This window comes from Fistularia commersonii, chromosome 8 (assembly GCF_037954325.1).
Source record: "Fistularia commersonii isolate RoL2024-O1a breed Wild chromosome 8, RoL_Fcom_v1.0, whole genome shotgun sequence".
Taxonomy (NCBI): domain Eukaryota; kingdom Metazoa; phylum Chordata; class Actinopteri; order Syngnathiformes; family Fistulariidae; genus Fistularia; species Fistularia commersonii.
In genome coordinates this window covers 322,489-345,565 of record NC_141291.1, presented here as the reverse complement: position 1 = coordinate 345,565, position 23,077 = coordinate 322,489, and the positions used below count along the sequence as shown (strand labels likewise).

Below are 23,077 nucleotides of genomic sequence, written 5' to 3'. Positions count from 1 at the left end.
GCAGATACCTGGTTGAATGAGGATGCCGCAAAAGAATCACTCGTTAGCATCATCGAAGAGCCTTCTGGACCCGGACCGACGCCCGACCCCAGATGGTCTGTCCCCGAAACCTCTCCTGGTCCGATAGCACTGAAGAAGCCTCTGGGATGAGAGAAGGTCGAGTCCGGTTGCCAGGGACGATCTGCCGCGAGTATGAAAACAAACTGCTTACATCGAGCGAGCGTTCGTCTCAGGGCGACTAAACGGTCCCAACAAGGACCTCCGGGACACTGACCCTTTCCCCATTGGACGCCCGCTCCTGGATGGATCCTGTCCACAGGGGCTTTGAGGAACGTTCAGCCTCCAGCCTTCTGTTGGTGTTTGCTTGTGATCCCAACACACTTCCTTGGCCTCGTGATTATCCGTCAGGTTCCAGACACTCTGGCACCCCGAAGGCGTTTCGGGGTGCGATCGCCTCGTCCAGTTTCAGAGGGATCGAGCGTCTCTTTCCACTCGCCGCCCCACGGTTGCCCCGCCGAGCCGCCGCCTGCAGACCTGGCTTCCTGGGTGAAAGCCCGGCTGGTCTCCTCAAAGGTCTGGTCTCCTCTTAAACATCTGACACCCTTTCTTCTTGCATGCCGACTCCTTGTCTACTGCCCACTTACCCTGCACCTTCCTTGCACCTGCACTGTGAGCTGCACTCCGATGTCTTAGTGCGCCGCCGCTGTTCTATTGCTGCTCATATTCATGTTTCTAATAATGTCTACGCTCTTCCCATCGGCACAGATCTAGATGCACTGCGGACGGCAAAGTAGGAATTTCACTGTGCAGGAAACGTGTTTCTACTCCGTACGTGTGGCAATAAACGCTATGGATCTCGAGTCACCCGGAGCCTTTGGAGGATGTTCTGCGGAGCCCCGGGGAGGCCGTCTCGTCAGCGCCGGGACGGCCTGCCGTAGGCGTCAGAAGATAGCGGCCGCGCTGCCGAGGAGATGCAGAAGTAATGTGATCACAGCATTGGTTGTTGGTTCGAGGCGGCGCAGGAGGTCGAGCGATCGTCTTTGGAAGTGAACATTCCCGGTTGGATTCCCGGCTCCTTCCCTGGACGGCTCACGGCTCCTCCGGGATGGCCTCATTCCAGGGAATCAAGTTCCACGCGGGGACTAATAAGAGAAATGATTATTTTTCTTATTCTCCTGCAGTGCAGCAAATGCGAGACTCCACCTTCTTCCCCGGAGGGAGGCGGATAACTTACAGAAAAATGGCCCGACGCTGTATTTTTCTTCCCCATTTCCCCCGATCTGATGATCAGAGCCGTCAGATCCAAGCGTGAACAAACACACACTTCCAGGTGTGTGTGGGTCGGCGTGGACCAGGGCGCCGCCTCCCCTCCCCCCCCCCACGCCACGCCAAAGAAAGTTTTTTAACTCCCGGCTGAGTCGCCGTGGAAACCTGCGGCGGTGACAGAGCGAGGCCGGGGCTCCCGATGATGGCGGCGTGATGGAGAGCAAAGGCGGCCAAAGAAGCATTCCCAGGCGATAAATTAGAGGCTGTGCGAGGAGGCGGCCTGACGGCTGGCCGTATTTACTCAGCGCCGCTCCTGACAGCTCCTGGACCTGCTGCTTCGCCGCTTCGCCTCCTCCGAAAGCCTCTCGCCGGCGGAGGACAATTAAAGACCTGCCCCCCCCCCCGGACTTCTCAGCGCCGCATTGATTTGTTTGTGTTGGGCTCCTTTTTCTTTTCTTTGGTTCCCGCAGATGGATGAAGGGGCCGGGCCGGGTGACAGGACCTCCCAGGAGAAACACATCTGGGAGGAGGTCGCCGTGTGAGGAGAATCATGGATGAGGCGTTTCTCCTTTCCTTCTCCCTGCCAGGTCCTCCTTCAAGCCTCACGCCGTCTTCTACAATCTAGATTGGAAACCCTGAAGCCCGCCGGATGTGTCGCTGTGAACGTTACACCTGATCTTATATCATCTCTGAACAGCGGATGAACCAGAATCTTCACCGCTGGTTGTGGCTCCATCCGTCAGCTTGAAGCTCGGAGCCCAGAGGACGTCTCCTCGGGGGACGAGCTCGTCCGGGGGCTTTTCTCCCTTCACGGCTCCTCCGGCATGAACGTCGTCGGCGACCATCTCAGCTCGCCTCGGGCTCGTCCAGCTTCAGGAGCCACTCCAGCTCCGAGCTTCTCCGAGCTCCATCTGGGTGGCCTCGCCGCTCTGTCTGAGAAGAACATTCAACATTCATCCGTTCATTGACGGCAGGGGGCGGAGCTGGACGAGGGGAGCGGAGACCATGCGTCTGGACAATGGAGGGTCTTCACCGAACCTCCTGCATATGTTTGGACTGAGGGAGGAACCCTGAGGAACCCTAAGCAGACCTGGGGAGAACATGAGACTCCACACAGGAAGGGTGGAGGTTCTAACCTGCTCTAAACCTGCCTTTGGTGGAGGACAATCTACTCTCACTAGAAGCCACCTCCTGATGGTCCTGAGAGGTCTTCTGTGGCACACACACACACACACACACACACACACACACACACACACACACAGAACAACTATGCTTGTGTGTGTGTGTGTGTGTATGCCTGTGTATGTCTATGCATACAGTGTATGTATGAGGATTGTGAGTGTCTTCCTGTCTTTGCAGGCTGCAGCAGTGACTTCCAGCTCCTGGAGCAGCAGCTGCAGCCCAACCTGGCTGGAGCAGCAGGAGAAGAACACCATGGGACCTCTGCGGAAGGACCTCTCGAGAAGTTCCTCTCCTCCTCCCTGCAGATCCCCGCCAGGTCCACCGCTCCCACGGCTTTGACTCCAGGAATCCAACCATCAACCCCTTCTTCTGAGAAGACCATCAGTCCAACGAGATCCTCCTTGGTTCTCCTGCTTCCTCTCTCATGGTTGAGGTGCGTTTCCACCGCACACACACACACACACACACACACACACACACACACACACACACACACACACACACACACACCCCAGACACCAGCTGCTGCCTCCAGCTCTGCTCCACATCCTCAGGGAGCGGCGAGAAGCGTCCCCAGGATCTGCCCGTCTCACTGACGGGTTGATCTTTCAGCTCCGGTGGATTCGGATCCGTTCAGGTCTGGTGGCTTTGGAACGAGTACCGGGATCGTTCGCTCAGCGGTCGCAAAAGGAACCGTGGCGGCCGCTTGAAAACAACGGCTGAAATCTGTAGATGCTGAGGAAACACTGGAGAAGAGCTTGGCTTGAGGGGTGAAGCGGAGAAGATGGAGGCGTGGCAGCAGAAGCAGCAGAAGCGGCAGAAGCAGCAGAAGAAGCAGCAGAAGCAGCACCAGGCCTTTCATTCCCTTCCAGCCCCCGCAGAGGCTGGCGGGCCGGGGCGCCTGCACAGAAGGAGACGTTTAGACGGGGATTATCATGGGCCTGGACCTCCAGGTCGCTGCTGCACCCGCCGCCAGACGCTCCTCAGCGCCAAGCAACCCCCACACAAGTGTGTGTGTGTGTGTGTGTGTATGTGTGTGTGTGTGTGTGTGTGTGTGTGCAGTTGGCGTAACATTTGATCCTCTAAGACTTTGGATGGAGGTTCCTTCCCAGGATTCCTTTCTGCTTGGTGCAGACAAACAAACAAACAAACAAACAAACAAACAGGTCAAGCGCTGCCAGAAGCTGATGCTTGAGATCTTGGAGATCTCGGAGGTCTTCTTGCTGATTGCGGCGGTGGCGTGCGGGTCAGGAGGCGGGGCTAACTCCGCTTCAGGGTGCAAACCTATTTCGTATTGAGTGTAGCGGCGCAGCAACGCCAACGGACGCCATCCCAAAGTCACAGGGAAGCCACCCGAGACCCCAGATGTACGGCGGGAGAACGGGCGGGAAAAGAGGACTGACGAAAAGGAGATAATGGAAGCAAAATACCGACGGGAAACCGCCGTCTGGTCCGGAGGAGCCGGCGGCGGCCGGAGGGAAGCCGCAGCCGGAGGGAAGCCACGGAGGGAAGCCGCGGCCGGAGGTGAAGGCGGCGCAGAAGACGAGGCCGCGGCTCCACGCCGGGAATTCAAAGACAAGAAAGCTTCACCGAAAGGAGAAGCTAACGGGTTTGAACGGGTTGGAGCGGCCGCCGCTGAGCCCGCATGCTACGCGGACGCCGGCTCAGAGCGCGAGCTGCCGCAGAGGGTCGCGGCGCCGCGGAGCCCCGGCGAGGAGCGAGGTGATGAAGATCTGGTGAGGAAGAGGAGGACCAGAACCAGAGGCTCACGCTAATTTGAAACACTCGCCCGTCTGCGTTTCCTCACCCGCCGCAGCATCCGGCGGCCGGCATGAGCCCGATGACATCATCCCCATCAGATTTTCCCTGAAAGAGCTCAGATGGCGTTGCATCATGTCTCCGTGGAAACCTGCTGTTTATTATGGGATGAGTGAGTGTGTGTCAAACAGAAGGCTCGGCGGCGACGGATCAGGAGAGTCAGGCTCACATGGGCTGTGAAGTCTTTTCGCTGCCATTTCCCATACACACACACACACACACACACACACACACACACCTCCTTAGACCGGTATTATCTCTGCAACCCTGGTGTGTGTGTGTGTTTGTGTTTGTGTGTGTGTGTGTGATGACCTTTGATGCTTAAGAACAGACTTAAAGGCTGTTGTGTGTTTGAGGCCCCGGGAGCCACGGCGACATGTTTTCTCCAGTTCCTGCGACCTGCGGGCGCCGGTGAGCCATCACACCTTCAGGAGCGCTGAAGACCTGAAGACCTGAAGACCTGAAGACCTGAGGAGTCGGAGGATGGATGCCTCTCCATCCCTCTGGCAGAGCCATGTTCTAATCAACAGACCACCAAACAGGCTTTCGGCAGATGAGACGCCGCAGGAGGCCGGACGCCTCGTGTGACCTTTGCCCTCTCGGATGACCCGCCGTATCATGTGACCTGGCAGTGTCAAGTGTCACACGCGTGATCTCCACGTCATCACGTTAACTCTGCAGCATCTAGCAGGGAAGGCGGAGGAGCCGGGCTTCTTCCTCCGCTCAGATACCTGAAGCTGAGGGTTTCTGACCACGTCTCCTCCATTGTTCCATCCGTCTTCAGCTTCCATCACTTCTTGTCTCCGGTGGAGGAGCAGAACCTCCACCCTGGTGGCCAGGAGGACCCGGGTGGACCTTCTGTGTGGACTCCATGTTCTCCCCGTGTCTGCGTGGAGATCCTCACGGCTCTGGAGGTGAACGGGTGTCCATCTCTGAACGTGTCCCTCCATATTCAGTGCATGTGTTGGAAGCCTGATCTTTACGTGTGTGTGTGTGTGTGTGTGTGTGTTTATTAATTATATAAAGAGGGATTATATCCAACCAATCCAATCCATCCAACCAAATCACCTGGACAATCTCTAGCAAGCTACCAAACTAGCTTGCCGACCTGAGCCGGCCGGCTGGCTGGCTAGCAAGACGGCATTTCCATCGGCCGAAATCTTCTCGCTCCTCCTGCTCCACCATCTCTCCCTCCACCAAAAATCCATCTCCGACATCCAGCTCCAACACTTGCCTGCCTCCTCACAGCAGCACGTCACTCAGCTGCTCACCGGCGAAGCTCCTCCAGCTCGTCCCTGGACTGGCGCTCATCGCCACACTCTGCGATCATGGACGTCTTCCCAATAATTCTGTGTATGTTCTGTTTCTTCTGTTTTTACTTGTGAAACGTCTTTGAGTGTCATGAAAAGCGCTATAAAAATCCCATGTATTATTATTATTATTATTATTATTATATAGAGAAATAAACAGGGAAAAATCAAAACATGTTGATTCTTTGAATATGATGTTCTGATCCTCCTTCAACCAGGCTCTTCGTCCTTGCGAGTTGGTTTTGCTCCAGTGAAAAGCTGCTGGCGGTGCATTAGTGGTGTCACAGCCTGATCTCCTGCACCTTCTCCACCTCCAGGACTCCGTGATTCTGCTGACACAAGTAAGGGGGTTTTGGGGTCACGTCTCTTGTGCAGGTCCTGGATCCCCCTCGTACCCCCATCCAGAGGAGAACTGTGTTTTTATTGAATCGGCCGCACCACGAAGATCAGCACATATTGGTCTTGACTCGTCAGTCGGTCCAGCATGCAGGGAGCCGGCAGCCTGGCGAGGGGCGGCCGGAGCCACCGATCAGCCACGTGTCCGGACGCGCACGTCATTTCAGCGACGCGGTCGACGTTGTGCACGCGGCCCTGACGGCAGGGCGAGCGCCGCCGCCGTCCATTTACGTCTGGCGTTGTTGTGCGGCTGTTTCTTCCCGCTGTTCTCGAGCTTCGCTCGGAGCGTCATCGCGTCTCCACCAGATGATCCTTCCTTTCTGACGCTTCCATTCTGCTTCCCGGGGATCGGCGGACGATCACGTGCGCGGCTCCCTGCTGACGCCAAGCCGTCCTTTTGTCTGCGTCGCTTCGCTCAGGCGCTTCTATCTTATTCGTGTTTGTATGTGAACACGCACGTGCACGCGCACGCACATGTCTGGCAGATCTTGCCAGCCTCCCCCCGCTTTTGTGTTGGCAGTAAAACCTGCCGTTGGGAGTGCGACGGCAGCCCGGAGGTCCCTCGTCTCCGGGCCGCAGGTTCGCCGCCGCCGCCGCCGGAGAGAGAGCGGGAGAGCCGTCCAATCAGGCCTTTTCTTTTCCCGCCGTCTCATTTGTTTTCTGTCCAACAAAGACGCCGAGTGGGTTTCAGAAAGGCGTCGCAGCTCGGCGGCTGCCCGGAGGAGCCGTCAGTCATTTAGCGTGGATTCCGTCGTGGTACCCACAAACGGCGGCCCGTCGGGGGGGGGAAGGGGGGGGGGGAGGCTCCCAGACGGGGGGGTCAATATACTGTTGTACTATGGAGATCAACGGGGGGGCGGAGCCTCAGACCTCCGTCCCGTCTCCCGCCGCACATTCGGTCCACTCAGATGTTCTTCATGTAGAGCTGGTTAACATTCATCAAGAAACACTAACTCACAACCCGGTCGTCTTGCGCTGCTTCCCCTCTCCGCCCCGCTCCGCTCTCTTCAGGACGATCTTCGGAAGCCCGGCGTTCCTCCAGGAGCGGCGCCGGCCTCTGCGGAGAAGATCCCGGCTCGACGGGGGCGGAACTTCTGCCTCGACCGGTCGGCACCAAAGGGACGGCTCATCCGTCAGCAGCTGCGTGCTCGCCGCCGGAACGACACGATAGCTTCTCCGGAGACAAAATACCGGCGGACGCCGCCGTCGGTCAAGCCACGCCCCCTGAGGAGCTGACCAATGAGAGAGCCTCAGGACCGGGAGAAGATCTGAGCGTCCCGTCGTGGGCCGACGAAGGGACGGAAGGAGAGCTGCGTCGCGGAATCACAGCGGCTAGGCTAACGCTAACCGTGAGGAAGGTCTGAAGCCAGCTCTCAAACAAACCAAGATCTCCACGATGGAGATCTGAAGGTGGTTCCACAGAGGAGGAGCTCGGCGCCCGAGCGCTCCGGCCTGCGACCGCCTGCAGGAAGACCACGAGGAAGAGGAGACCTGCATCCTGGGAGTGCAGAGGTCTGACTGAGCGCTGGAGTTCTTGGAGTTGTCTGAGATGTGATGCGGTTCTAAGAGTTCTTCAGGCCGGTAAGACGGATCCTCCCTGGTCCAGGGAAGATGGAGAATACTGCCGCCGTCACGTTTGATCCGCATCCACTCAGTGATCGTACACGCAGGCCACCACAAATACTCCTGGTTCTCCCCCGGTTTCTCCTCAGACTTTGTGATGTCAACCGATGGTCCTCGGACGTCTGCAGGCTCTGGTCCTCCACAGTGCTTGTGCACAGGCTGAAGTACCTCGGTGGACCGAGTGCACGGGAGGGCTTTGAGCGGCTTGTGTGTGTGTGTGTGTGTGTGTGTGTGTGTGTGTGTGTGTGCCCTCCCCCAGGAGGCCTCCAGAGGCCCAGATGTCCAGGTAGCTCAGCCTGACTCAGCAGCTCCAGGCGGAAGAAGGGGGGGGGGGGTCTGACAGCCAATCACTGCTGAGACTCCCCCACACACACACACACACACACACACACACACACACACACTGCCTCGTCACCTCACATTAACGTTGCGTGGAGTTTTGTGCGTCCAGAGGAGCAGGAGATGCTCCCACCTGAGGCCTCCTCATCCTGGCCTTCAGTGGTGATGATGCTCCTCCTGCAAGCCAGATGAAGAGGGCCGGTGACACCAAACATCCTGGAGATGCTCGTTCCTCCTGGTGTCTCAGGGACGTGCTGGGAACCATCTGGAGAAAGACCTTTCCTTTTACTCATCCAAGCGTGTGTGTGTGTGTGTGTGTGTGTGTGTGTGTGTGTGTGTTAACCTTTGTTTACTTTCTTTGTGCAGAAACATGCTTACCATGATGATCCCATGTCTTCCAAAGACTCAGCTGATGATTGTTCCTCACACACACACACACACACACACACACACACACACACACACACACACACACACACACACACACACACACACAGATGTTTCTCCTGGAGGTCTTGAGAAGCTCCGACGGGAAATGTCACCCCGATGTGAGGACGAGGACGCCAAATAGGACAAGGCGGTTTCTGCTCCCCCAGGAAAGGTCACCTGTGACACCACATCTCTGAGGGGGAGATAAGTTCTCACACACTCACACACACACTCACACACTCACACACACACACACACACACACACACACACACGTCTCCGCTCAGCTAGCAAAGGAAATAATTGTCTGTAGACACGCTCAGCTAAGTTTTTCCATTTGTTTATGAAATCCGTGAGGTTCCTGATAAAGCTGATGGCGTTCCTGCAGAGCTTATCAGCCCCCCCTCCACACACACACACACACACACACACACACACACACACACACACACACACACACGCGCTTCCCCGCCATATTTGTCTGCCTTCTTGGCGGCCGCCACCTTCTCGACGGGCAGATGTTGCACTTTTCGTCCTTCCTCTGCAGGTTGAGGGAGGAGGAGGAGAACAAAGATGGCGGCGGCGGCGCCGTAACCCCTGGCGACAGCAGAAGCAGCATCGCTCTTCATGTGAAAAAGGGCCGCGGCGGCGAGGCGGCGAGGCGGCGAGGCGGCGAGGCGGCGAGGCCCAAGAAGGGACGTCTGACGCCCCGCTGAGGCCGCCGCTGGTTGCCAGGGCAACGCACCGGAGCGCCACAGAGAGGGATTTCTGGCGCCTAATATGGTAAATAATGAAGGGGAGTCTTTTCTCGTTTCATCTGCTTTTAAGCGTTAATTGGGGTTCCTTTCAAGTTCTCAATTAGACGCCTCTTCATTTATTTCTTCTTTTATTTGTTGATTCACTTTTTGTTTCTTTACTAAGGAATTTACCTCTTCGGTTACCAATTCATTTTCCTGTATATATATGTATGTATATCTATACATATATAGATATATATGTACATATATACACATATCTATATGTGTATATGTCTTCATTTGTTTACTTACTTGTCCATCTCTATATACTCATTTTTCTTGTTGGTTTATTCATTTTGCAAATTCATGTATTTTTTTATTGAACTTATCTATTGTTTTGTTCCATTGGTCGATTTGATAGTTTGTTTTATTAATTTATCGAATAATCGGTCGAGTTGTTCATTCATTCAATTTCTTTCTTTCTTGTTGGAGAGTTTGTTTGTGGATCCGTCTATTTATTTATGCGAGTGTATCCATGCATTTTTGATGCATCTATTTAATTTCTGTTCATTTAATCATTGAAATCTTGTTTATTTATTGAATGTCTTTGCATTTATTAATTCAATCTGGGTTTATTTATTCATTTTCTATATATTTGTTTATTTACTTGTTTCCTCTTCATCCTCCTCTTCCCTTAATTGCTGAAGAAGGCTGCCGGCCTGGAAGCGCTGCTGCCAGAACACACGCCTCTATTCTCCGTCAGTCTCACACACACACACACACACACACATACACACACACACACACACACACACACACACACACACACACACACACCGTCCTCTGAGGATCTCATTACAGTAAACACTGACAGGACCAGGAGGATCTTATAATTGATACGCTTTTTATTTTTAATACTTCCTTCAGAGGAGCCCTGCTGGAGACCTGCTGGAGACCTGCACCAGGTTCCATCTCCAGCATCAGGGTTCCACCTCAGAACCCGGGTTCCATCCTGGATGGATGGATGGATGATGGATGGATGGATGGATGGAGTGACTTTTCCTGTCCTGCTGTGCAGCTTCAGCCTCCTGACTCTGACAAAGAGGTCTGATCTGGGTGAACCTCCAGCAGATGTGCCACACACACACACACACACACACACACACTCTGGGGCCTGGAAGCCCTCCAGGGTTCTGCCTGAAGCCGAGCCAACAACCCAAGCTGGGTTAATCCCGAGGAGATTCGGCTCCAACTGCCGGACCTCAATCCGACTGGGGCTGAAGCCAAAGAGCAGGACCTCCACCGCTGGAGGAGGACCAGGAAGACCAGGAGGACCAGGAGCTGGAGGACCTGGACCAGGAGGACCAGGAGCTGGAGGAGCAGGAGCCGGAGGACCAGGACCAGGAGGACCAGGAGGACCAGGACCAGGAGCTGGAGGACCAGGAGCTGGAGGACGGTGGAGAAGGAGGGGGAGGTTGTCCCCATGGACAGAGGGAGAGGAAGGGCTGCCGCTGGAGGTCTGGAGAACCCAGCTGAGGCCACACGGCTGAGTGCATGTTCTTCACCGCCCCCTGAGGTTCAGCAGCGCGCACACACACACACACACACACACACACACACACACGTTACACAACACTGCATCCATCTGCCGTGGTCCAGCCTCCAGCGCGTCCAGAACATCGACTCAGGGAAGGATCTCACCAAAATGGACGGAAGCGGCGGCAGGAAGCCAGCGAGGAAGGAGGTCCTCAGTGGGGGTTCTGGTGAGGGAACATCTAGAGAAGATTAGCAGCAGCAGGACAGAATACAGGAGTGTGAATGGGAGGAGCACAAGAGGAACCGTGAAGCTACAGAAAGTGAAGATGAAGAAGGTGGAGAACTTCAAGTTCTGAGGGTCATCAGTCCAGAGCAGTGGAGGAGACCTGGAGGAACCTGTGAAAGCAGGTGGAGAGGAGAGACCAGAAGGAAAGGAAAGGTGGAGGTGGTAATGGAGATGTGCAGGTTCCTCTTTGGGAGTGAAGAAGATGGAGAGGATCAGCAAGGAGTCCGTCAGAGGGAAAGCACATGGTAGATGTTTGGTGATGAAGACACCTCCAGATGGTTCGGATGCAGACGGAGCTTCGCCGTCACGATAAAGAGTGTGTAGATATGAAGGAACCCGCCTCCAACCATCAGGCGTGTTGCTTCTTCTCACATCCAGGAAGCCGTTCACACTTCATCTCCTCCTGCAGAGGTTCAGCTCCCCAGCAGCTCCTTCTCCTCCACCATTGAGGAGCAGCCAGAGGTCACCAGCTGCTCCTGCCTCCTCTGGAAGCACCAGAGACCAACCAGGCCGGCAGGAGGTCCAGAACCTGTGGCCGCTGAGGGAAAGATCACCGTCTCTTCAGGTGGACGAGGAGGAGCCCGAGACCACCGGGCTGATGAACCTCGGCTGGACGGTGGAGGGTCAAAGCTCCCTCAAACCTGGGAGAAGGTGAGTGGTTACTATGGCGATGGGTTCTTCTGGGGTTCCAGCGACTCTCGTCAGATGAACTCCTGGCGAGTAGAAGCCCTCAGAGATGCCCAGGCACCGCAGGCAACGGCAGCTCTGCAGGAGGTCCTCAGCAGGAGACTGCTGCTGCCGAGGAGCTGCTCATCTCCAGGTGTCAGGTTCTCCTCCTCTGCAGGTCTCAGGTTCTCCTCTGCAGGTGTCAGGTTCTCCTCCTCCTCTGTCAGGTTCTCCTCCTCCTCTCCAGGTCTCAGGTTCTCCTCCTCTGCAGGTGTCAGGTTCTCCTCCTCCTCAGCAGGTGTAAGGTCCTTTTCTCCAGGTCTCAGGTTCTCCTCCTCTTCAGGTCTCAGGTTCTCCTCCTCTCCAGGTCTCCAGGGCGTCAGGTGCTCCTGCAGAGGGAAACATGCTCCTCAGTTTTCCGTGACTCTTCCCACTGCTTCATGAGGTCTTTGGGGAGCAGGAGGAGCTTCTGCTCCTTATTTTCAATCTTCTCCATCCACCCGAGGACCAGGGAAACCTGGTAGAACATCCTGAAGAGAACGTTTTTATTGTGCCTTTGGCCCCTCGTTCTTCTTCTCCACATCTCACAGCCTCCTCCTCCTGTGTTAGCAGACGTTAGCGGGCCAAAAGCAAGGAACATCTCAGAGGGACGCATCTCCGGTGGTTCTCTCTGGACAGAGGCGCTTCCCTGAGCTGGTTGCCATGACGACTCCACGCTGATGGAGGACAGCTGGAGTGTGTGGAGCTTCAGACAGTGTTGGCGTGGTCAGAAGAGGAGCACTTTGGACCTGAAGGTCTTCTGCCAAACACATCCTCCTGCATGTGTTTGGACTGCAGGAGGAACCCTGAGGAACCCCATGCAGACACAGGAAGCACATGGAGACTCCACACGGAGAGGAACCCCAGGGAATCCGACCAGGGACCTTCTGGCTGGGAGGAGGTTCAGACTCCTGCACCATTTTGTCGATGTTGTCGCCGGAGGTGGGTTCCGGCAGAAGACCTCTTCTGCCCGGATCCCTGCTGAGCCGAGAACAGAGAAGCTCCACACTGGAGGTCAGAAGGGCCTCCTGAGGGACTCAGGAGCCCAAAACCAGGAGGCTCCTCTTGGTCCATCCATGAAGAAGAGATGGAAACCAGGTGCAAGGAGAGGAGGACAAAGGGAGGCAGGTCCAGAAGATGGACATCGGGAGACAACGAGCTGTTAGTGCTCGACAAGTTGGAGAGGGAGTGAGGCTTTTCTTCTTGATATTGGAATCCAGGTCCTGTGGCCGATGCTTGATGATGAGAGCAAGGAGCTTCTGCAAGGAGGTCGGATGGACAACCGGACGGAGCACGGGTCCTCCTCTCCAGAGAGTGAGTCCTCCTCCTCCTCAGTTCCTCACTGGAAGTTCTCCCCTCGGTCCAGGAGGTCAATGACTATCGATGTCCTAATAGATCCGCCATCAATCTTCAGGAGTGCCTTTGCATTTTGTCGATGGTTTGAATCCCAGCGTTTGCTCTCCGATGGAGAACTCCATCTCGCCTCGGCGAGGCTGGAAGTTCCAGATCAGAAGATCAATTCCCGAGCTTCGTTCTTGCTGAAGCGAGCCCTGATCTTTGTTCTTCTGGTGTCTGGACCATCCATCTCCATTTATCTGTCTTGTCAGGGAACAATTTTCGTCCATCTTCTGTGTTTTCCATCTCTTGCGCTCCGCTCCGTCCAATCATCTTCCGACCCTCACCTCCAGACGCCCCTTCGAGTTCGAACCATCTGGACGTCGCTGGACGGCTGCTTCAAATCCAAACATCGTTGGAAAATTGATGTTAAAATCGGACCTTCTGCCCTCGATGGTTCCGGCCTGGCGGCCGCGAGGAGGCTTCCCGTTCCCCGGGCAGGTGGTCTTCTGGACCCAGTCCAGGTGGAGCCGCCCTGACCGAGGACACCGGTCCATCCTGTCCTTCACCCCGAGCGTCCCGCTGGAGAAGAAGCCTGAGATGGGTGGACATCACTGAGGAGGAGCTGCATCTGAGGATCAGCACGAAGGTCACAGAGGACCAGGACCAAGACCGCCGGTGACCTCCGTTGACGCTGGTGGCCCGACGCACGGCGAGGAACCCGTGGCTCCGGACCGGAGCTCCGGCGAGGTGGCGGTCCGGCCGCCGCTCCCTCCTGCCAGCAGGGGGCGCCGTCGAGCGTCCTGGTGCGGAAGAAGCTCAGGTAGAAAAGAGCCTGCGGTTGGTGTTTGGCTGCCGGTTCGAATCCGCGTTCGACTCAAGAACTGCGAGAAGGTGGAGCTGCAGAGGAGGAGGAGGAGGAGGATTCCTTCCTGGTCATTGGCTTCAACGCCGCGGGGAGAAGAAGCTTCGGCCGCACGCTTCGTGGAGACCAGGACTTCGAATGTCTTCCCTTGGTGGCGCTGAACTCCAGGAAGCCTCGTCCATCCTGCCGGGACATTAATCATTCACTGTCCCAGGGCGGGAAACATGACTTATTCATCAAGCATCTTCCTGCTTCTTCACAGCTTCCACGGGACACCACGCAGGACCGGACCAGAACTTCACCTCGAGGAGGAGGAGGAGGAGGCGTGAACGCTCCGCCAGGACGGACCAGGACCAGGACCAGGACCAGGACCAGGAGGAGGTCAGCGGTGAGGAACATGGACCAGGACCAGGACCAGGAGGAGGTCAGCGGTGAGGAACACGGACCAGGACCAGGACCAGGACCAGGAGGAGGACAGCGGTGAGGAACACGGACCAGGACCAGGACCAGGAGGAACCCGAGCAGACCGACGTTCGGTTTTACTTTTCCTCCCCACAGGTTCTTTCACCGCCTCTCAGTCACAACTGCCGGGTCTAAACATTCATGAGCCGAGCAGAAGAGGAGGAGGAGGAAGAAGAAGAAGAAGAGGAGGAGGAAGAAGAGGAGGAGGAGGAAGAAGAAGAAGAGGAGGAAGAAGAAGAAGAGGAGGAGGAGGAAGAAGAAGAGGAGGAGGAGAGGGAGGAGTGGATGCAGCCACAGCAGAGCTTTCAGACGCAGAGAGAGAGAGAGCTGGAAGAGCTCGTCCACCGAGAGCAGAGAGGAGGAGGAGGAGGAGGAGGAGACACGGAGAGAGAGAGGAAGTCTCTTCACCTGAAGATCACTTTCCCCGTCAGTGTGTTCCTGCACGGAGAGAAGCAGCAGGAGAGCCGCAGCTGTTTTGACCTTTATTTAATCCCGGCATTCCGAACCTCCGTGGTCGGTCCGTTCACGTCCAGGAGGAACCCGGGGAGGAACCGCAGAGGAGAAGTTGGACTTCCGAAGGAAGGTAGGACCTCCGTGTGTTTGTCTTCACCTGCCGGGGTTTGGTTCGGTTCTCTTTCTGACACGAGCGGTCGGTGTCCGCCGCCCATCGGGAGGTCTTCTCCTGTCAGGGAGGTCTTCTGCGGTTCTCCGGTCGTGGAGATCTCCCGCGGTTCGGGAGGTCTCCTCCCGGCTCCGGGTTCCAGCGGTGGAGAGCGGGACCCAACAAGTGTAGCGGGGTGTCGGAGGGCTTGAGGAGGAGGAGCCGTGTTGCCACGGCAGCTGAAGGGAGGCAGAGCCAGCAGCAAACAGGGGCATTTCTATTTTTCCCCCTCGCAGAGCAGAAACCCCTCTGACCCCCCAGCAGCCCCGGATAAAGATTTCATTGTGTGGCTGAATTCATTAGGCATCTACATTTACCCCCCTCCCCCCCCCCCCCCCTCCTCCCCCCCGGGGGCTGCACCGCTCCTCTGCCCCCCCCATCCACCCCCCCCCACCCCCACTCGCTCTCATTAAAGCCTCTGATTGGTTCTGTGATCGGCGGCGGCGTCGAACCAGCAGCCGGGGGGGTAAATGTGTTGGGACGCGACTAATTGCTGCAGCGTTTTCATGCTTTGTTTGCCTTATGCAACAAAGCTTCCCCCCCAACACACACTCACACACACACACTCATACAAACACACACACACACTCATACACACACACACTCACACACACAGCAGCCGCCACCTTCACATCACTAGAACCTGCTAGGACTTCACTTTCATCCACTTCAAGAAGTTGGAGGCTTGTGGTCCCACGGAGGTTCTGGCTTGTAGTTTTCCAGAACAAACTCCAGAAGGCTCAGCGACATCAAACCAGATGATTTATAAGAAGGACTTCTGCTCCTCCGGGTTCCTCGTGCGGTGAAGGTCCAACACCTTGGTGATCCGGTCCGGTCATTTGGCGCCCGTTCGCCAGAAGAAGACGTCATTGCACGTGCTCGGTGCGAGCGGGGGTTTCAGGTGAGGTGGCGTTCAGGACCTCCTGGTGGTCGGTCCGGTCTCCTGCATGGACCCTCCGTCAGAAGATCAGGGCGATGGTGGAACCGTCAACACGTTGTTGAATCCAAAGCATCAGGAGCGTGAGGGTGAACAGCTGCGTGCGTCCTGAGGTTCCATCCCGGCGCCGCCGTGAGCCGGCGAGCGGCTGAAGAAAGGGTGAGCGGCGGCTCGACGCCCTCAAAGACGAGCATGCAGTCGTCGCTGGGGTCGCCGTGGAAACGGCGGCGGCCCCCGGCCGAAGGGCCGACCGGCTCCTTATCGGGCGGAGAAGAAACGCAATGAGTGTCTGCAAAATGGCGAGGCGAGGCAGCGAAGAGCCGACGGGTGGGGGCGGAGCCTATGGTAGCGAGAGCCAATTACTGGAAGCCTGCCGGGGTTGTGGTGACCCTGGAAACGGCGTGCTGTCGATCAGCCTGCGACCGTGTGAGGTCGCATCTCCTCCAAACATCTCAGGACGCTCTGAAGGAGCAGCTCCAGCTCCTGGAAGGTCACCTCCAGCTCTGCGGGGTGTGGAAGAGACGTCTCCGCTCTGTGGACGGGGGAAGGAGGCCAGAAGATCCCGGCGCTGGATTGTCCCACTGTGGGTCCTGAAGGCCAAGAGAAGAAGGCAGGCTTTTGGAGAACATCTGCTGAAGGCACCGTCAAACCACCGGGTCCATGCTGAGTTTATGACCTGCAGCGGAGCAGAAGGGTGGAGACCTCCGCCGGGTTCCAGGTCTAAGAAGGTCGGGCTCTCCAGGCGACCTGCAGAAGAACTTGGAATTCAAGGCGTCTCCTGAGAAGGTTCCCTCAGCTCCGGCTCTCAGGATGGGAGACCAAGCGGGAAGATACCGTCCGAAGACCCAGAAGACCTCGTTTCCGCTGGGATATCCGGAGTCAGCAGATGGAAAGCCTGGTGTCTCCAGGCTCTTCTCTTCTGTTGGGGAAGGAGACACAAAGCTCTCCTCAGGTATCAAGCAACCTCGGAGAAACGCATCTGAACCTCGTCAGGTTTGGCGCCGACCGTTCGCCACCTCCGTCGTTCCAGGAGAGAAGACGATTTCGGATCGACCCTTCAGATGCCGAGCCAGATGTCCACCATTCCAGCTGGACGAGGAGCACTATGGACCTGAAGACGTGCTGCCGAACTTTTCCGGTCTCCACCGTTGTCCTGCTTTGTGTGCGACTGGACCTGCGAGGTCCCGGAGGATGACGGGTCTGAAGACACCAAAGCTCCATTTCATAACGTTCTCTCCGATGCCGGCCAACGAGGTGCCGCCTCGGCCTCCTGGACCTCCTTCTTCTCGGTTCCCCGACAGCGGAGCCGTCCAAAGTGAGGAAGGTGCGGAGAACCTCGTCTGTGGAATTCATCTGGATTGATCCTACTCTGGTCCTGCTCCTGGAGGAGGTCTCCAGAGGAAGGTCTCCAGCAGTCAATCCATGTCTGATGGACAGGAGCAGGTCTGGACGTCGGGGTTCCCGGTCGTCTCCAAGAGACGCCCCGCAGGTGGAGGCTCGTCGCCCCCTGCTGGACGCCACATCCAGCGCCGAGGGCCGGCATCTCCGGGCTTTCATTTCCTTGGCTGAAGAACCTGCAGAGAGAAGAAGCCTGGAACCAGACACCGGGAGAAACTGGAGACCTATGGATTTATCACCATGGCAACGCCTGTTTTTCGGGTTGTGATTTGATCTGGGAAAGTTTTGCGAGTTTGCTTTCTGCTGCGGGATAATTCACGCCGAGGACGGTTAGGCGATGAACTCCCGGTGGATCAAACCATCTGCGGGGAGCGGAGGAGGCCACGGGGCGCCGGGGGCAACGGGAGGGGGAGGGGCGAGCATCTTCACACTTCAAAGAAAACATGAAACATCAGAAAGTTCAGAGGAGCCAAAGGTCCTGCAGACCTCGGGCTTTGTGGGTTTGGACTTCGTGAAGCGTAAAGAGGACGGCGGCCCGGGTTTCATCGTCCCCCCCGACCCGCAGAAACCTGATCGGCCTGATCCGCACCCTTCAGAGGCCCCGGGGAGGAACGCAACATCTCAACCATCGGCTCATACTAACATCTCCAGATGATCGAGGACCCGACGGGAAACCTCGGGATTCATTGTCCGTAAAAAGGGGTCCGATCCGCCGCCGCCCCTGAAGCTCTGCGCCGCCGAGGCACGCAGCTCCTCGGACCTCCACCGAACCAGGTTCATCAGCGTCCGAGACCGACGACCAGCTCCTGGAGGACGTCGAGATCCTGCTCCAGTATGAGAGGTCAGGACCAGAAGGAAGGAACGCATCTCCTCTTGTGGAGGAGTCTGGAGACCGGACAGCATCAACGTGCTCATTCTCAGGAGCTCATTAGCCGCTCCATTTGATAACAATGTTTGTGGCACGATTCACATCATGTGGTGGACCTGAGCCTCCAGGTGGAGACCTGTAGACCCTGGTTGTCATGGTGACCAGGTGGGAACATGCAGCCCCTCAGAAGGTCTGCAGAAGTTGGACGTTTGGGTTATTTAATGGATTTCTGCAGGATTTCAGAGCCTGTAAGAGCTTTTGGCGTGTATCTGTGTGTGTGTGTGTGTGTGTGTGTGTGTGTGTGTGTGTGTGTGTGTGTGTGTGTGTGTGTGTGTGATCATCAAGAGTGCCTTCTGCAAACCAAGAAAAAAAGAAAGTTTCCGCTCTTTGAACTCCAGTCCATTACCTGCAGGTATCAGGTTCGGCCCCAACAGGTGTAGCGTGTTAAACGATAGCGGCCGTGGACGGTTGCCACGGACACGGGGATGAAGGGGAAACTTGAGCTCAGGGGGCGTGCGCACACACACACACACACACACACACACACACACACACACACACACACACACACACACACACAGGGGCCCTATTTGACACTTATCACCCGCATCATCTGCAGCTGCGAGGGAAGTGAGAACTTCCCGCCGTGACAGTTGTCTCATGGAAGATTAGCTTTCTTCTTCTTCTTCTGCTCTTTTTTCTTCTCCACGCCCGACCTCAGCGTGCGACGCCGGCGTGATCGGCGCTCCGCTCTGCCGCAGGCTCGCGTTTCATCTCCGCCTTCGCTCCTCGGTCGCCCATGTTGCGTCTTGTAGCGACCGTCCGAGGCCGGAGGTGAGGGAGGTCCGACACGCAAAGGTCCAAAGGTCACGCTCGTCTTCTGAAGGCCTCAGGACAACCGTCAGACCATCGGATGGCGTCTTGGAGCTCTCAGGTCGTCCCTTCATGGACCTCCAGGTGCTCGTGACGCCTCGGGCCCGACTAACTCCTGGAACAATTACTGCCTTCACACTGGCTTCCCTTGAAACTGAGACACCACCAGGCTCACACCTCCTGGGGGGGTCGACACATGGAACTCTGATATGTACACACACACACACACACACGTACACTCACATGCACACACACACACGCACACTCACATGCACACACACACGCACACTCACATGCACACACGCACACTCACATGCACACACGCACACTCACATGCACGTGAGGCTCCTCCCTGCTGAAAGATTCTGCACACAAGCTTTTTGATCTGACTCTATCCTGGTTCAAAAGAGATGTTCACTCCCCCCCGTACACACACACACACACACACACACACACACACACACGAACACACACACACACACACTCCACTCATCAGAGAGCACACACAGACAGGGTGGAGGAGGAGGAGGAGGTTGTAGATGGAGCTGAAAGCAGAAGAACCCGGGGCAGCTCACGGTTGATGACGCCTCCCGTCCCGATGCTGCTGAGCTGACGTTCTCCTCCCAGTCAGAGGTCGCCAGGAGACACCTACTTTCTGGCGGGAAGCATCTCTCGAGCTCCTGAAGGTCCACAAACATCAGGACCGGGTCAATGAACTCCAACCTCGTGAGGCTCCTGAGGTCTTTGCCTCGAGGTCCTTCCCCAGAAGAGCAGCTTCATGTTCACGTTTCGGCCGAGATCGTCTTTTCACCGCCGAGGATCCTGTGGCTTCACCTCAGCAACGAGTGAAGCTTTGGACGGTTCCTGCTCCTGAAGGTCCTCCTGGCACGCTGTCCTTCAAACCCATGGGCGGCAGGGGCTCCGCCGAAGCTTTGAGATCTTCTCAGGAGCAAACCTCAGCGCTTCAAACCCTCCAGGCGGCCAGCAGACCTTCTCTAAGTCTCACCGGAGACCCCGAGAGGTCAGTGACTGACGGGTGGCCGGTCCGGGTCAAACCCCGCCTCCACCGCACGGGCGTCAGGGATTGGCTGAGCAGCGGCGAACGAATGAATGGATGAACGACAGAATGAATGAACGTCAGCTCTGATCACAAGTAGTGTTCATATTTTAGAGGACAGGAAGGGGAGTTTAGGTGTTTAGGTGTGTGTGTGTGTGTGTGTGTGTGTGTGTGTGTGTGTGTGTGTGTGTGTGTGTGTGTGTGTGTGTGTGTGTGTGTGTGTGTGTGTGTGCATAGACTCTGGCAGATGTTGCTGATGCAGGAACGTCTCTGAAACGCGAGCTTTGTATGAGCTTCTTATTGTTAAACCTGCAGTGAAGACCTTCTCTCTCTGTCTTCTGGTCCTTCTTCTCCTCCACATCACGGACTGATGAGGCACCCGTCCTTCTCTCTGCTTCCAGAAGTGCTACATTTGTGGATGTTCCTCCTTCGGTTTCTTCCCGAGACGCTCCAGCCTGATTTCAGCCACTTAAAGCGCCGCCGTTAAAAACCGAGTTTCACTGACGGGAAGGTTCTGTGGCGCAGCAGGTGGAGAACCTGCAGAACCACAGGAGACCCGCAGGAGAGCAAACAGGGAAAAGCTGCAGCTCCATGTCCTGGTCCTGGACCTTCTGCACTTCATACATGATGAGAGATGATACAAACACATATGTACATATAAAGAATGATGTATATGTGACACAGCCAGAAGGTCCATGGTTGGATTCCCACAGGAGGCCTACAGGTGTGGAGTCTCCACGTTCTCCCCGTGTCCACGCAGGAGGTCCGGTGGAGAACCTTCGTCATCCAGACATTTGGATGAGAGTGTGAACGGTTGTCCGTCAGTATGTGTCCCTCTGATTGGTCCAGAGTGACCCCGCCCCTCATCCCATCCCAGCAGGGAGATAGGCTCCGCCCCCGGCCAGCGTCATGGATGAAGAGCGTATGAATGTTCCTTCCCAAACCCGCATCACCGGGGTCCGACTGCCGAACCCTTCGGAGAAGATCGGCAAACGGAGAAGAGCTGAGAGCCCACACACAACGCCGGCGCCGTGGCCTGGACCGTGGGAGGAGGCCCTGAAGATGCAGCTCTGGAGAGAGACTTCTCAATGGACCTGGAAGAAGAAGAAGAAGAAGAAGTACAGGGAGAAGGAGAAGGAGAAGGAGAAGGAGGTGAAGAAGGAGAAGGACTGTGATGGATGTCTTCAGCTGCTGGCGAAGTCTGTCTTCTGTTCAGCACTCAGATCAACATCTGGTGAAGCCCATATAAACACAACTATGTGAGCCTCTGGGGGGGGGCGGCACACACACACACACACACACACACACACACACACAGGAGGTGGACAGCTATAGGGGGAATGGCTCCCCTCATATCCAGCTGCCTTATGAAGTAATATCGGGGCTCGGCCCTGCGAGGCTGCTCTCGGAGCAGGACAATAAATATCGGGTTTCTTTGCACGGTTGCTGAATTTACAGGATGGCGATGCGACATCGCAGGCTTTTGTTTGTTTTTGGTTCTTTTTGCTGGCGCTCCGCGCTTCAAACCGGCCAATCAGGAGCCTCCGAGGTGTGACGTCGGCCCGGTTCGGTCCCGGCAGAAAGTCTCACAGAGGGTCCAGACTGTCACCTGTGCTGTCAGCAGAAACTAACCAGAGTACTTCCTCATGTCCCGTCTAGATGCTTCTGAGGACCACATGGAGATCCGTTTAGATCGGTGACCGGGCCTTCTTCTCTGACGTACGGGGCGAAGGAAGGATCTCATTGGTTGTATCAATGTGTCTCTGGCTGGAGGGGGTTCCCAGCAGGGGGCGCTGGCGATGTGGCCTCCAGCCAGTTGCCGCAGGCGGGGCGAAGGCGGAGAAGCTCAGAACCCGCCGGACAGGACGGGAAGGTGCTAGCCTGTTAGCTTGAGGCCGGCGGAGGCCGGGCGGGTCAGAGCGGGTCAGAGCGGGTCAGAGCGGGTCAGAGCGCTCTCAGTGCAACGTAAACATCTTTTTCTTCTCACCCCAACCTCCAAATGACTCTTGCCTGCTGTGACTTTCCAAATGGGAGTCCTGCAGTGTCTCCTGCAGTGTCTCCTGCAGTGTCTCCTGCAGTGTCTCCTGCAGTGTCTCCTGCAGGTTCTGCAGGAGATTCACCTCTGCGCTGCTCGCATGACGCCCGCGCAGCTGCGACCGAAGCGGCCCGCCCGGGCTTTGGGTTGACAGAACACCGACAGGCGGCGGCGCCCAAAGACGCCTGCCTGCCGCCTGAGGTCAGGGCGTCAGGTCGCCGTCACCACTGTTAGCATGGCTGTTCCTCCGAGTGAGGCTAACTCTAACCTTCTGACAGAGGGTTCGCCGCCGTTCAGGGCGCCGCAGCGTAAACGAAATGATGGTCCGTGCGTGAAGCCGATGACGGCGCTCCCAGCCTGCTTGTGGTCACAGTCATGTGTTGTTAATGATGAGCATACTTGTGTCGTACGGCAAATTTAAACATAAGCTAGGCTAAGTTTTGTACACAGGAGGTGAAAAGCGCAGCGGGATGTAGACGGATGGGAATCAATTATTCACGGCGGACGGCGCCGATCGAGCGCCAACCAAAGACGGCCACAAAGTGAAACGCAGGAGCAGAGCGACGTGGAGACGCCGCCGCCGCCGCCGGTCGTCCTGCGCTCGTCAGCCGTGGTTCTCGTCCCGGGAGAGCGAGAGATGTCCCTCCGTCCCCCTCCAGCTCCACTCAAGTGTCAGAATGATTTATGGAGATGCTCTGATGAATCACCAGCGCCGGCTCGTGGAACCGTCGTTTGTTTCCTCCGCCGGGACAATTTTTACCACCCGAGATGACAAATTAAATCTGCCATGTTTTGTGTTTATTTTGAAGGGGGCTCCTTCTCTCCGCCCTCCTCCATTTCTGATCTTCCTCTCCTTGTCGGATCTGCTCAGAGATGCACCGGAGGTTAATAGAGACCTTCGTGGGCGATGCGGGACGCCGGGTCCGGGGTCCCTACCTTCTATATTCTATATCCATC

General features: G+C 56.5%; 1 protein-coding gene across 2 annotated transcripts in view; it reads left to right on the top strand.

Moving 5' to 3' along the window:
• Positions 1–14,705: 14,705 nt before the first annotated feature.
• The window catches only part of LOC147231573 (cadherin-20-like), a 45,505-nt gene continuing 37,133 nt past the window's right edge, over positions 14,706–23,077 (top strand). For both annotated transcript variants that reach the window (XM_086150446.1, XM_086150445.1), the window contains exon 1: positions 14,706–14,874. The gene's annotated coding sequence lies outside the window, so the exon portion shown is untranslated. The remainder of the gene's footprint in view (positions 14,875–23,077) is intronic.